The following is a 12,841-nucleotide window of genomic DNA, read 5'->3' as shown; positions in this document are numbered from 1 at the left end:
AAAATATAAATTAAATAGAAAACGTATTTATGAAAATATAAAAATATTTTGAAACAATTTAAAAAAAAAAACATCAGTGTTGCACCGATCGGGATTCGAACCGCGACTTCTTGATCGAGCGTCATGCACCTAACACACTAGGCCACCCCACTCCTGCTGGTGGCGCTGGCAAAACTCAAATAGATTCACTGCTGCAGCGCCATCTACCAAAACTAAACGAAACTAACAGCTGATGTGATGTATTTGTTGTAGCTGCTGCACGTGCGTTTGTTAATTGGCCAAATATTTGATTATTTTTTATTAATTTTTGACTGAACGGAATTTAATGAAACTTTCAGCATATGATCTACATATTATATTGAATATTTGAGAAATTTGAAAAAAGAAAAATCATTCACAATTAGCTATAGAGGCACCTGATTTGAACTTGACTGTTTTTACTCGATAAAAACATAACGGGATGATTTATCGAATTTTAAAAGCAAACTCGACGTCCGCGCTGTATATACGGTCATTTTAAAAAAAAATTCAAGTCTCTAGCTCTTATATCTTCGGAAATCGACGCGTTCAAACATACGGACAGACGGACAGACGGACAGACGGACAGACGGACAGACGGACAGACAGACAGACGGACAGGGCTAAATCGACTCAGCTCGTCGCCCTGATCAAGAATATATATACTTTGTGGGGTCTGCCACGCCTCCTTCTGCCTGTTACATACATTTCAACAAAACCATTATACCCTGATTTCCCATTTTCAATGGGTTCAGGGTATAATAAAAAAATACTCGCGCAACAGGAACAACTTGTTCATGTGTGCACGTGTGTGTGTGTCTGTGTGTGTGTGGGATGAGTGTGTGCGTGTTGTTAAAGTGCGGCAAGTCGTTAAATGAATTTCAGTGCTGCATTGAGTACACTTAGAGAGTAGCGGAGCCAAGTGGATGAGCACTGCGAGCATTTTGAGCTAACGCGAGGGTGGCTCAAGTAGTTGCCCATATGTGAATGTATAAAGAGGAAAGAAAAGGTTGCAGAAGGGGTATTAAATTGACGATGCGTTAAATCAAAGAGTAGAGTTCAGAATTGCGTATATTATAGGGTAAGGAATAAATTATAAAATTGAGTATAGTGTAGGGTATGGGAAAGAGTAGAAGTACGATCTTTAGCAGAGTAAACAGCGGACCGTAGAGAGGGATACAGTAGATATTTGTATCTACTCTATAGCCTCATCTGCTGTTCTGCCTGCTCTACTACAGTCATATAGGCGATATTAAGCATGAGAGGGATATGGATGGAGCATAGATCAAGGTATTGTATCAAACATGATGTAAGCTAATATATAAAGCGACAGAGAATAGAACAAAGTGAACTAGAATAGTGTATCCCTCTATCTCTGCTCCCTAGCAGAGATATTTTGAAATATGTATGTACAGTGTCTAACATTAATATTCGGCTTTCTTATTTTTCAACTTCAAACGCCTATAAAACATAAAATTTTAGTTGAAATTAAAAAAGTGAAAATGCTAAATTGTAGATTGACAAATTACGTTTTCGATGAGGTATATATCAATATAGTATATAGTATATATATGTCAGAATAATGAAAAATGTATACAAATATAAGTCAACAGTCTCTTGAATTTAACTCTCTCTCTCTCTCTCTCTCTCTCTCTCTCTCTCTCTCTCTCTCAACTCAACTATAATCATAGAACTTTCATTGGCCGCCCTCGTTGCGTTGTTCATTTTAATGGATTATATACAGAAAATTGGACGCTTGTCGAGGATTACAGGCAAGTGGCGCAGTCAAGTGTCCGCTGTCCTCTGTCCTCTGTCCTCTGTGTGTGGACGGCAAATGAAAGCCAAACAAGTTGACGTTCCATGACATAACTGTAAATTACGCTGCGCAACAAACACTAACACTAACACAAACACACACACACACACACACACGCACACACATAGAATTCCTCTGGCTTAGCAAGTGCGAACAGTTTTATCAGCTGCGGTAAGAGAAATGCAAAATGCGCTCGGAATCTTTGCTCGTAAATCGTGCAAGCTGAGTGCTTCCGCCGCCAGGCGCTAGGTGGCGCTTTAATGGCACTAAACTATGCACGATAGCAGCTGCAGGCGGGCAAACAAGCATCAGCCTGGCGCTGACAATGCAAATGCAGCGCAATTTCGGCAGCCTCCTGCCACCCCCTCCCCTGCCTGCTGCCTGCACTTAAGCAGCATCCTTACACAGCTCAGCCGAAAATTGTGTCAGCAAAAGGTGTAGGAGACAGGTGAGCGAGCGGCTGGGTCTCAATGGTTTTTATTTTATTTTTTTCTATTTTTTATTTTTGTCTGTCAATTTTGGTGTGTGTTGCCCTTTGGCTGTGCGCGCCGTGTGGGCGTGGCAAAAGGCTTTTAAGGTTAGCGGGTCACGTGCTCTTCAGCCAAGACAGAGCTATCTATTTATACACACAGCTGTAAATTTGTTTGTGTGTGTGTGTGTGTGTGTGTTGGTAATATTTGTCGCATTCCTTGGCGTAAAATCTGTGTCGCATCTTTCGCAAAGCAGCCAATTGAATTGAAATGAAGTCATGCGGCCGTGACACAGCGTCCCAAATGCTTTGCCATAAATCAGGCATCAAAATTGACATTAATGTTGAACAACCCCACCATGCCCCCAAAAGGCAGCCAGGACAGATGGGGGCAGCCAGCAGCGTCTTGTATTCAATTCACGCTGCCTGCTCGCCCGCCCGCCTGTTGAGCTGTCTGTCTGTCCGTCTGTTCAGTCTGTCCAGGCCAAGAGTTTGCGTGTCGCTGTGCATTCGATCACGCATGGAATATTTAAGAGACAATCTCTCTTGCCATTGCCACGCCCACACTCACGCCCACGCCCACTTGCGTATCTAACGCAATGCAAAGCAAACAGCGCGAAATGCCAGCTGACAAGCTGATTGCCTAATCTCTAAAAAAACACACCGAATTTTGCTTTAAGCAATGCTCATCTATAACTGTACACTGCAACAAATAGTTGTGCTCTTTTTTAGAGTTTCAGTAAACTTACCTATTTTGTTTGATGTTGAAGCCGTCATTAGTTTTAAAACTCATCGAACGCTCTATGCTGCCTACTCTACTCTATATCTATCGATTAATTCGTATTTATTCATCCGTCCTTCCATCTGTTCGTTCATCTGTGACACCGTCCCAATGACCGTCCGACTGTACCTTCGTCCGACTGTCCGTCTGTACCTTCGGCTCGCTGTGAGCATCTCCCCCCTCATCCTTCCATTCTGTCTGTCCGTCTGCTTGTGCATCCCCTTTTCTTCTAGCTGTCCGTATGTCTGTTCCTCTGTCTGTCTGTACATTTGTCCATCCGTTCATACATCCTTCTATCTATCTGTTTATCCGTCTATAAACCTGATTAAACTTTTAAACCTAAAGCGTTATATAGTTACTATAAAATATAGTAAAAGTATAGTTAAAAAAAAAAAATAAATAAATAAATAAATAAATAAATTAGTGTAAAATCTAAAAAATTTAAAATCTATTTAAAATACCATTGAAAATTAATTTGTTTATTTTTTATTTTATATATATTATTATGTAATGTACAATTAGTTTGTGAATATTATTATAGTTCATGTATAATGATAATGAAGATTATTATTATTTTTATTTTATTTTATACTATATCAATATATTATATATATATATTATATCAAGACAACTACAGAGTATCTATTAGTCTATGACTCCCTTTCAGCATACGCTGCACTGTCGAAAAAACAAGATAAACTTTATTGTAATATATAACTCTTGGTATGCAAAACAGAATTTGCTTAGCCCCCAAGCAATGCCCGACGCCAAGCAGGAGTACCAGCAACTGAAAGAGATAGAGTGGGAGAGAGGGAGACGGAGGAGGAAGAGTAAGAGATATGAATAGAGACAGAGATAGGGATAGAGCTATAAAAATGTCTAAAATGAGAAGCGGATGAGCATTAAAATTGTAAATTGCCTTAAAATTTAATGCGCAGCATAATTTGAAGCAAAGCAACTTAAGATATTAAACGTTCGCCTTACCTGAGCTCAGGTAAGTTGCCCGAGTAATTAGCCAGCAGCTGAGCAAAAATAACGAATTTGATTGATTGCCTAACTAATTTATAATGAAATGAATTAATCAAGCGAACCATGACAGATTATAGATCAATCGTTTTCTCACAGTGTATTGCTAAATATATAGGTTCGGTCTGATATAGCTAGCTATATATAACTATCTGGCACCTGGCGCTGGTGCTTCATTTAGTCTGCGGTTAGCTGTGTATGAGTCCCGCTAATTTCAACTGTATCTGCATTTGATTCCAATTTGCATATGGGATTAATGTTTATTCGCCTAAATGGGCAAACACACACAGGAGAGACAGGAGAGACAGGAGCAGGAGCAGGAGCAGGAACAGCAGAGAGGGACAGAGACAAAGAGTGTGGTAGATATAGATAGAGATACACGTGCATGCATACATGATATATGAAGCGTGCATCACATAAATTCAATTAATTACAATCTGTGGCTTTCGCACACAAGCACAAAAACCACATGAACTATCAATTAAAATTGCAGTCGAATATTTAATGCACTTTCAATACATAAATGAATATCATATTACAATTTAAATTGAATATTTTCATCAAGTACTTTTTTAATGTACAAAATTTTCGATAATTTTATTAAAGTTGCAAAGTATTGCACATATTTAATAATTTAATAGAATTTTCTATGGAAAAATTAGATAAAAACTAAAATAGGTATACAGTTTAAGTTTTTAGACATTTCATAAAAGGATTTAAAATAGGGAATCAATAGTTTAATATTTTAATATTAGAGAAATCCAAGAAATTTTCGAAAATTATAAAAATCAAATATAATTAAATAATTCTGCCATCTAATTCATTTCTTAGCTCATACAAAATCTTTGATGAAGAAAATGTATAAGTACTCCCTATACCATTGCGGTATTTGCGCCATAGATTGGGCATTCAAATATGCCCATGCTTCAAACGTTTTTGTTGCTATTTAAGCTGCAGTCATATTTAATGTTTACTTTTACAAGTTGCCTTTGGCAAATTTATCTACAAAAATTAATTTCATTTTAAATATTTGCAAAAAGCAAACAGACAGTTTAAATGAAATAATAAATGAATAAAAAAGTATAACAATAATAGAATTTGTTTTTAAACCTTAATAAGAAATAATAAAAAGTTGAAAAAAAGGTGAAACAAATCTTTAGAAAAAATGAACAAAAATTAAAATAAAATATGATCTATTTAAAATAATTATAATTAAAATAAAATACTATTTATTTATGTATATCATAGTCTGCATATAAAAGTATGTATATCTGTATATAGTTTTAGAGAGAGGGATATATGTATATATATACAACATTCTATCTTGTTACAGGTGATTATTATGCGAAATTATTTACCTTTAAATTGACAAATTCTCAGTACTGCATAGCTCTATCAAATAACTATTAGTTGCACTTTAAAGTAACATATATTTTAGAGATGTATTTATTTATATATATACATATATATGTAAGGCTCTTAAAAATTTCATAAGTTTTTTTGCAGCTTTTATATGCCTCAAAAGCTTTTTTGAAATATCTTTAAGATGTTTAGATTTTACTCCATTATAATCAAATCAAATCTTTTACAGCTTAGCGGCTGCTAATTTCTTTATAAAAATCTATATTTGTATTTGATTATATGTATATATATAGATATCTTACTTCATTTCGCCCAATTCTCTACAGCAGCGAAACGTTTTCATAGCATACTTTTCAGCGCACGCTTTTTACTACTACTTAAGTGAGCAACTCAATTAGAATCTTGTGTATATTTTATTACAACATTTAACTTCAGTTCATCCTCATCACAAAACAAGCCATATCTCTTACCAAATCTTTGCATATTTGATATCTTCAAAATCCATTTAAATATGTGTATGCCAGCTTGCGAGGCTCAAAAACAGCTTAGCATGGCTTACTGCCAGAGATAGAGTCTCGAAACCGCAGCCAGAAACAACAACTGACAGCAGAAGTATAACAACACCGACAACAGCAACAACAATAACAACAACAACAACTGTTAACCACTATTTAGTGTGTTGAATTGGTCAATGAATTGTAGGCTGTTAGCATTCTATATTTAGGCCAAGTCCACCAAACCAGTTGGAGCCACGCACACAGCCAAAACAGAAGATAAAATAAAAAGAAAAAGAACACAACATATAACACATAAAGGGTTCGTCTCTGGGGCCTTTGTATTTTTGGGCTTCCCTATTCCCCAGTGTCTGAGCATACATTAAATTATCGACTCTCAACGAAAATAAACCATTCAAACTCACACCAGCTGTATGTATGTATGCATGTGTGTGTGTGTGTGCGAGTGTCTGTCTGTGTCTGTATTTGGCTTCGTTTTGTGCTTTACATTTTTCATAACATACTTTGCTGCGCCCAAAAGACACGACTCCATTTTGTCACATTTTATGGCAGCACTCAAAGCTTTGCTACGAAATTTGCATACCAGAGCTAAGTGGAAAGCGTGAAAAGGTGACGGCGGTAGGGGCATGTGCCAAAGGGGAGAGGCGCTTCTAATGGCAGGGCTTGATGTTTGCCCTCTCTGTCTACCTCTCTCTCTCCCTCTCTTTTACAATTGCATTTGTTGCACGAGTGTTGACCTTTTTTTAGTTTTCTTCTATTTTGGGCGTTTAGCTTTTAGCTGCTGCTAATGCCATTATGAGCCGCAGCATACATACACACACAAACTCACACACACTCGCATATATAGCTGTGCATTGTCAACAGCTGGAATTTTGGCTGGCTGCTCCGACTCGACCGCAAAAGCGTTGCTGGAAATCAACAGTTTACCTTAATGTGGTGGACGCTACGTGGGCCGGGCTTAAATGGCCAGCAAACCAAGCAAACACACACACGTACACACACGCACACATATGCACATATGTACAGTGTGAGTCTCGTTTTGGGTATTGCCAGACAGATAGACACTGGCGCATGCACAAGTGCAATTACTCATAGCAAGAGCGGAATGGCATAGAGGGGGCGCAGAGGGAGACAGCTGTACAGGTTGCCCTATGGTGTTTCTCTCTCTCTCTCTCGGCATCTGCCCTGCTTGTTGTTTATTTGCTTATCATGCACTTGGTTTGCCCAAAAATCAAAGCCTTTGTTTACACGTGTATATTTTTGGGGAAGGGCAAAAACTCTGGCAACGCCGCACGATTTGTATCTGCTTTGCTGCGGCTTGTACATTTACTAATTGGCAGCACTGTGCCTCAAAACAGAATTTTTGTTAACTGTTTAATACAAATTGAAACGAGGAGAGAGAGTAGAAGAGAAACAGAGCTGGAAAGGAAAAAAACAAAATAAATGCAAATCAGCATGCAGACAAAACCCAGCTGGCTGCAGTGTTGCGGCATCCTAGAGACCACAACCGCAGCACAATCAGCATGCATGATTTAACAAGACACACATGCACACACATACATACACAGATGCAAAGACACACCTGTGAAAACAGGTTTTTAGCATATGCAAACTGCATTGGGGCTCCCAAAATGTGCATAAGCAAAAGATGGAGCTGAAGCAGCAGCAGACGATGCATAAGCAGGCAGCCGCTGGGAGCCAACTGGGGCATATTTTGCGCCAATTTCCATGCCGATCGTTGGCTGAGCAAATGCCAAGCCTCAACCTAACCTCACAGCAATACGTCTTTGATGCCCACCATGAATGGAAATGCAAAACACAAGCAAGCAAACCGAAAGAAAGCTAAACAAAGGCAGCGAGCAACAGACGCTGGCAGTGGCAGAACAATATCAACAACAACAACAACAGCGCCAAAGCCTGCGAACTGAAAGAAAATTAAAAAGTAAACACAAAAGTTCACGTGCTCCGCATGCGACAGCAACAGCAGCAGCAGAAGTAAAGACAGAGGCAGAGGCAGAGGCAGCAGCAGAGACATTGGCAGCGACAGAGCGACATAAGTTTGTTCGTAGCGGCAGCAGGCGATAGCTAAAGAAAGACATTAAGAAGCTGCGCATTGAGCGCATGTCAGAGAGCGCATGAGTCAGAATAAAAGCAAAAGAGAGTGGCTATAGCATGAGAGAAAAAGAGGGTTAGAAAGAAAGGGAGAGAGAGAGAGAGAGCGAGGCAGTGAGCGTGGCCATTGATGTGTGTTTGCAATGGAATTTCTCTCCTGCGATTTGTTTACAGTTAGAAATGGAGCTGGTATAGTATGAGGCATTTCAGACTGCTCATAAATACAATATAATTGAGTTTAAATAAAGTATGATGAAGTAATGAAAGAATAATCATAAGTCAGTTTAGATAAAGTGAAAAATTTGGTATAAATAATAAAAAATATTATATTACCAAATATGAATATAAGTTACATATATGTAAAAGTTTGCTATAATGCCACAAATTAATTTAATATACATATATATGTTCTAAAAACGTGTTATAAAAACATATTGAAATAGAGATTAAAATTATTTATAAATCGTTTACATGCGCTTCAACTTGCAAACATGTGTAGGTGCGCGCCAAGTCGCCTTGGTCTATCGTTTCACTCATTCACGCACCAATCAGTAAGGATTTACTTTGCATTGAGAGCAGCTCTCAGGTTTCGCCGCTCTGCTTCTGCTCTAGGAGCCACGTGCGTATTATTTATGCGTAGACATTCTGGCGCCGCTAGCTCAGCTCCAATGCAACGCAAACACAAAGAGAGCAAGCAATGGCAATGCAAAGCCAACTGTAAAGCCAATCGCAAAACCAACTGCAAAGACACAGACTCGGAGAGTGAGCGAGCGAGATGGTGAGATTGGAAAGGAAGCCAAACGTAAACATTTTATGAAGCGCGCGTTCTCTCAGAAATGTGTGAAGAGTCGTGGCGAACGGACGTGCGCTGCGCCCGTGGAACGCATCGAGCAACTATTTTATTTTCCACCTGCTACACAAACACACACACACAGACTCATACACTCGCACACAAATAGACGCACACGTTAAACGTTAAGCAAGCGCGCGCAAAACTGAAAATAAATGTAATCAAAACGAAGTGAAAAACGCGCAACAAAAGTTCCATGCGAGATTGTGCAAAGAAATTGTAACCAACAAAAATAAAATAAAAAGAAATTAATTTAAGCAATAACAAATTAAAGTTAAGTGAAAAATCAATGCTCGACCAAAAGTTGAATAACGAAAACTGACGCACAGATACACACATACACACGAACACATACAAACAGTAACAGAAACTGGCTGCAGCCACGCACACGTGCGCTTACAAACACCCACACACAAATATACACAAACACTAACATCGATACACTACTGCACACATACACACGCACAGGCAGACGAGGCGAAAGCCTAACAAAGTGAAAGTAACGAAATTAGCAACACAATAGAAAAACAAACAGTGAAAGCAAGCGCATAAAAAATGCACACGAGCGGGCTAAGAAGAACTGTGTTGAAAGCAAACGACGAGCAAGCGTAAGGACGCTCGCAGTAACGGTGAAAGTGTAATCAATTTAATGTCGCATACTTTTGGGCTGAACCGTACACTAGAAGCCGACAGCTTTATGGCCAGCCACTAACAAAGTGCGCCCACTGTAATTTTTACAGCTACCGATAGAACAATAACAACACCAACAACAACAATTGTAACATGCACGCAATAGCAGCAGTTTCCGTTACTGAGCGAAAAAAATGTTGCCATTTAAGAGGCAAAGGCATGCATAAAGAACAACAACACATGCAGAAAAACTAGTGCAATAATAACGATCCCGTTACTGAGAGCGTTACTCATTGCATGCAGTGAAAAAACAAAAACTACAGCAACAGCAACAACAACAGGCGGCAAACAGCAGCCGCATAGTGTAGAAACGTGTGCAAGATAAACACGCAAAACAAAGCGAACTGGGTCAGTGTGCGAAAGACGCGCGGGGATCTAGTGAATGGCGCAAGATTAAATGGCGGCACATGCACGTGCATGCAAAAATGTGCTGAATACTTAATGTGCAAAGACGCAGCAGCACTAGCAGCAGCAGCAGCACTGGACTGAGAGGGTAAGTTAACTGCAAGCTCAATTTTAAGTGGGCAGCCATTAAGCTGCATAAGCATACATACATATGTGCATACACACGCACACATACATACGTGTGTGTCTGGCACGCAAATCATTGCACACCTCAACAAAATCCGATACGCATTTTTAGCCTTGAAAAATGTGTACGGTAAAATAAACAGCGACGGCGACTTAGCGGCGATTTGACGGCGAAAACTGTGCGGTGAGCGAGCGGCAGAAGCAAACGCTAGACACAAGAGTTGAAAAAAAAAAATGAATCGGCGGCAATTTGACGAAAGAGAAGAAAGTAGAAAGTATAAGTATAACAACAACTGTTAAAAGAGCAAAGGGTGTAACTGGAGTCAAAAGTAAATGGCCATCGAAATGCCGAATGAAAGAGGGAAAACAAAATAACAAAGCGTACACAGAGAAAATGGCAAACACAAATAACAGTAAAATAAAATATTCTCATGAATGTAGCTAGCTTGCTTGCTTGCAGGCGAGGCGGGCGCCGCAAACACGCCCACCGCCATCAACACGCAGTGTTTCGCCCCACTGTCCTTGCCCAACGCCCCCGCCGTCGCCTACTCTTCGGTCCAACTCATTTGGCGTTCCGATTCTATCTGTGTATTCCTGATGTGGGTCATAAATGTAACTCCATTTTTATGACCAACTTGCACACAACGCGCGCAGTCAGAAGAGTGAAAGAGAAGCAGCAGCAGCAGCAGGAAAAAAATAAAATAAGTGAAAGAGCTGCCAGCATAACCAAATAGCGATTTCAAAGGGCCAGCCGACAGAGTGGGAGCGGGAGAGGGGCTATGCCGTTTGAATGTGTGTGTGAGTGAAAAGGCCATTAAATGGCTCGCCGGGCAGTGACAGCGACAGCGACGGAGGCAGCGCCAGCTATACGCTTTGATGCCAGCGCTGAGTATATGTATGTCTAGATGTGTGCGTGTGGGTGTGTGTGTGAGCGAGGGTGACTCAAATAACAAGGCAGTTTAAGCCATTAGCATATATGCGTGTATGCATACATGTATGCGTATATTTCCTCTAATTGACTGATTGGCATGCGTCTGACTTTTGGGGCAATGGTAGACAATATAATATGCATAATATATACAAAGCAAACCAAAAAAAAAAAAAAAACAACATTAAAGCTAATGCGTATTTGTATAATAAATAGTTAAGCATTTATTTTATTTATATAGCGGAGCAACGGAAACCCTTTTCAACTCTTATTATTACTGCTGCTGCTGTTGATCTGGCAACCCTCTTAAGCAGCTTGCGCTAAGTCTATCTCGCTCGCTCTCTCTTTTACAAGCTCAGTTGCTCGCCGAAACTCTCTGCGTTTCATTTGACGTCATTATCCAACTGTTGTTTCGCTTTGCTCGTTTGCCTGCCCTGCTGCTTGCACATTTGCTTTTCTGCACGTTTTTTGTTTTTGTGCTGTCGCTGCTGCCGTTTGACTCTGCGTGCTTAACCGTTATTATATTGCAGAGAACGAACGCATTGAATGACGAGATTTGTGCGCGCTCCTTTTAGCTAACACAGTTGCATTTAACATTGCTGTTACATTTTACTATGCTCTTCCCTTCCTTTCATACTCTCGCCCTCTCTTTATCACTCTCTCTCTCTCTCTCTCTCTCTCTCTCTCTCTCTCTCTCTCTTTCTGTCGCTTGCGTTGTATTTGTTTGAGCGCCAATTAGGCAAAAGTTTACGACAGTTTTCTGACATTTCGGTTGTGGCTTGACAGCCACACAAATACACATACACTGGCCTCAGTTCTCGCGCTTACTTGTGTGTGCGTTTAATGCCGTTTGAAAGCATAACCCTATCTTGCTCCCGCTCACTCCAACTATCATTTGCGGCTGGCGTTGGCGTGACCTTGGTAATGTCTGTGCGTGTGTATGTGTGTGCATGTACGTGTGTGTGTGTGTGTGTGCAGCGCATGGAATGCAAATCCATTGAAAGCGACAGGCTGCAGTTCAAGGCTACTTTTACGTTACGCAAGCGTTACTCGAACACATCCACACACACACACACAAAGAGGCTTGATTTTTTGTTTGTTTGTATGCATATCCTTGAGCGTCGTTCATGTTGCATGTGTTGCGTTGACAATTTTCAGTATAAACACACACATACAAACAGGCACACATGTACATACATGGACAGCTGTCATAGACAGCTACTGCTCGCTTTGCGTCTCTTGTTTTTAGCTTATGCAATAGCCAGGCTTTAGATGTATTTTTTGTTCTCTTTTTTTTTTTTTTTTAATTAGCCAACACACAAAGCAGCCGCAGTCGCATCCGTATCCTATTTTAATGTTATGCAACTGTCTCTGACCTTTGCCACGGCACTTGCACTTGTGTATATGTGCAATGAGTAGGGGGTTTGTGTGTATATGTATATGTGTATGGATATCTGTATGTATGCGTGCCATTGTCTCGCATATATGGGGAAACGTTGAGCTGCCTTGACGCTTAGCTTTTGTCTTTGCCTCAATGTCACTGCATATTTGAGTAGGTTTGTTTAATCGAAGCGCGCCCACTGCACACGTCTGCATGTGTGTATTTGTGTGTGAGTGTGTGGGTGTGGCATGTGTGCCTGCCTGCCATGAATATGACATAAGTCAGCTCGCATTAATGTTCCCGCACACACATACACAGACACACATTTGCCATGCCCATTGGCAAGGGGCCACGCAATAATT

The 12,841-nt window shown here is 40.0% G+C and overlaps 1 protein-coding gene across 2 annotated transcripts in view; it reads left to right on the top strand.

Annotated features, from left to right (window-relative positions):
- Positions 1-12,841, top strand: part of Hs3st-A (Heparan sulfate 3-O sulfotransferase-A) — a 68,131-nt gene that overhangs the window by 2,416 nt on the left and 52,874 nt on the right. The window contains exon 1 of one of the 2 annotated variants that reach the window (XM_089471099.1): positions 8,913-10,132. The exons of the other annotated variant lie outside the window; for it this stretch is intronic. The gene's annotated coding sequence lies outside the window, so the exon portion shown is untranslated. Of the gene's footprint in view, positions 1-8,912; positions 10,133-12,841 lie in introns of those variants that run through there. 2 annotated transcript variants of the gene reach the window in all.

This window comes from Drosophila arizonae, chromosome 5, assembly GCF_054131065.1.
Source record: "Drosophila arizonae isolate 15081-1271.41 chromosome 5, UAZ_ARI_1.0, whole genome shotgun sequence".
Taxonomy (NCBI): Eukaryota; Metazoa; Arthropoda; class Insecta; order Diptera; family Drosophilidae; genus Drosophila; species Drosophila arizonae.
The sequence above is the reverse complement of the archived record's forward strand: the minus strand, read 5'-3'. Positions and strand labels throughout refer to the sequence as shown.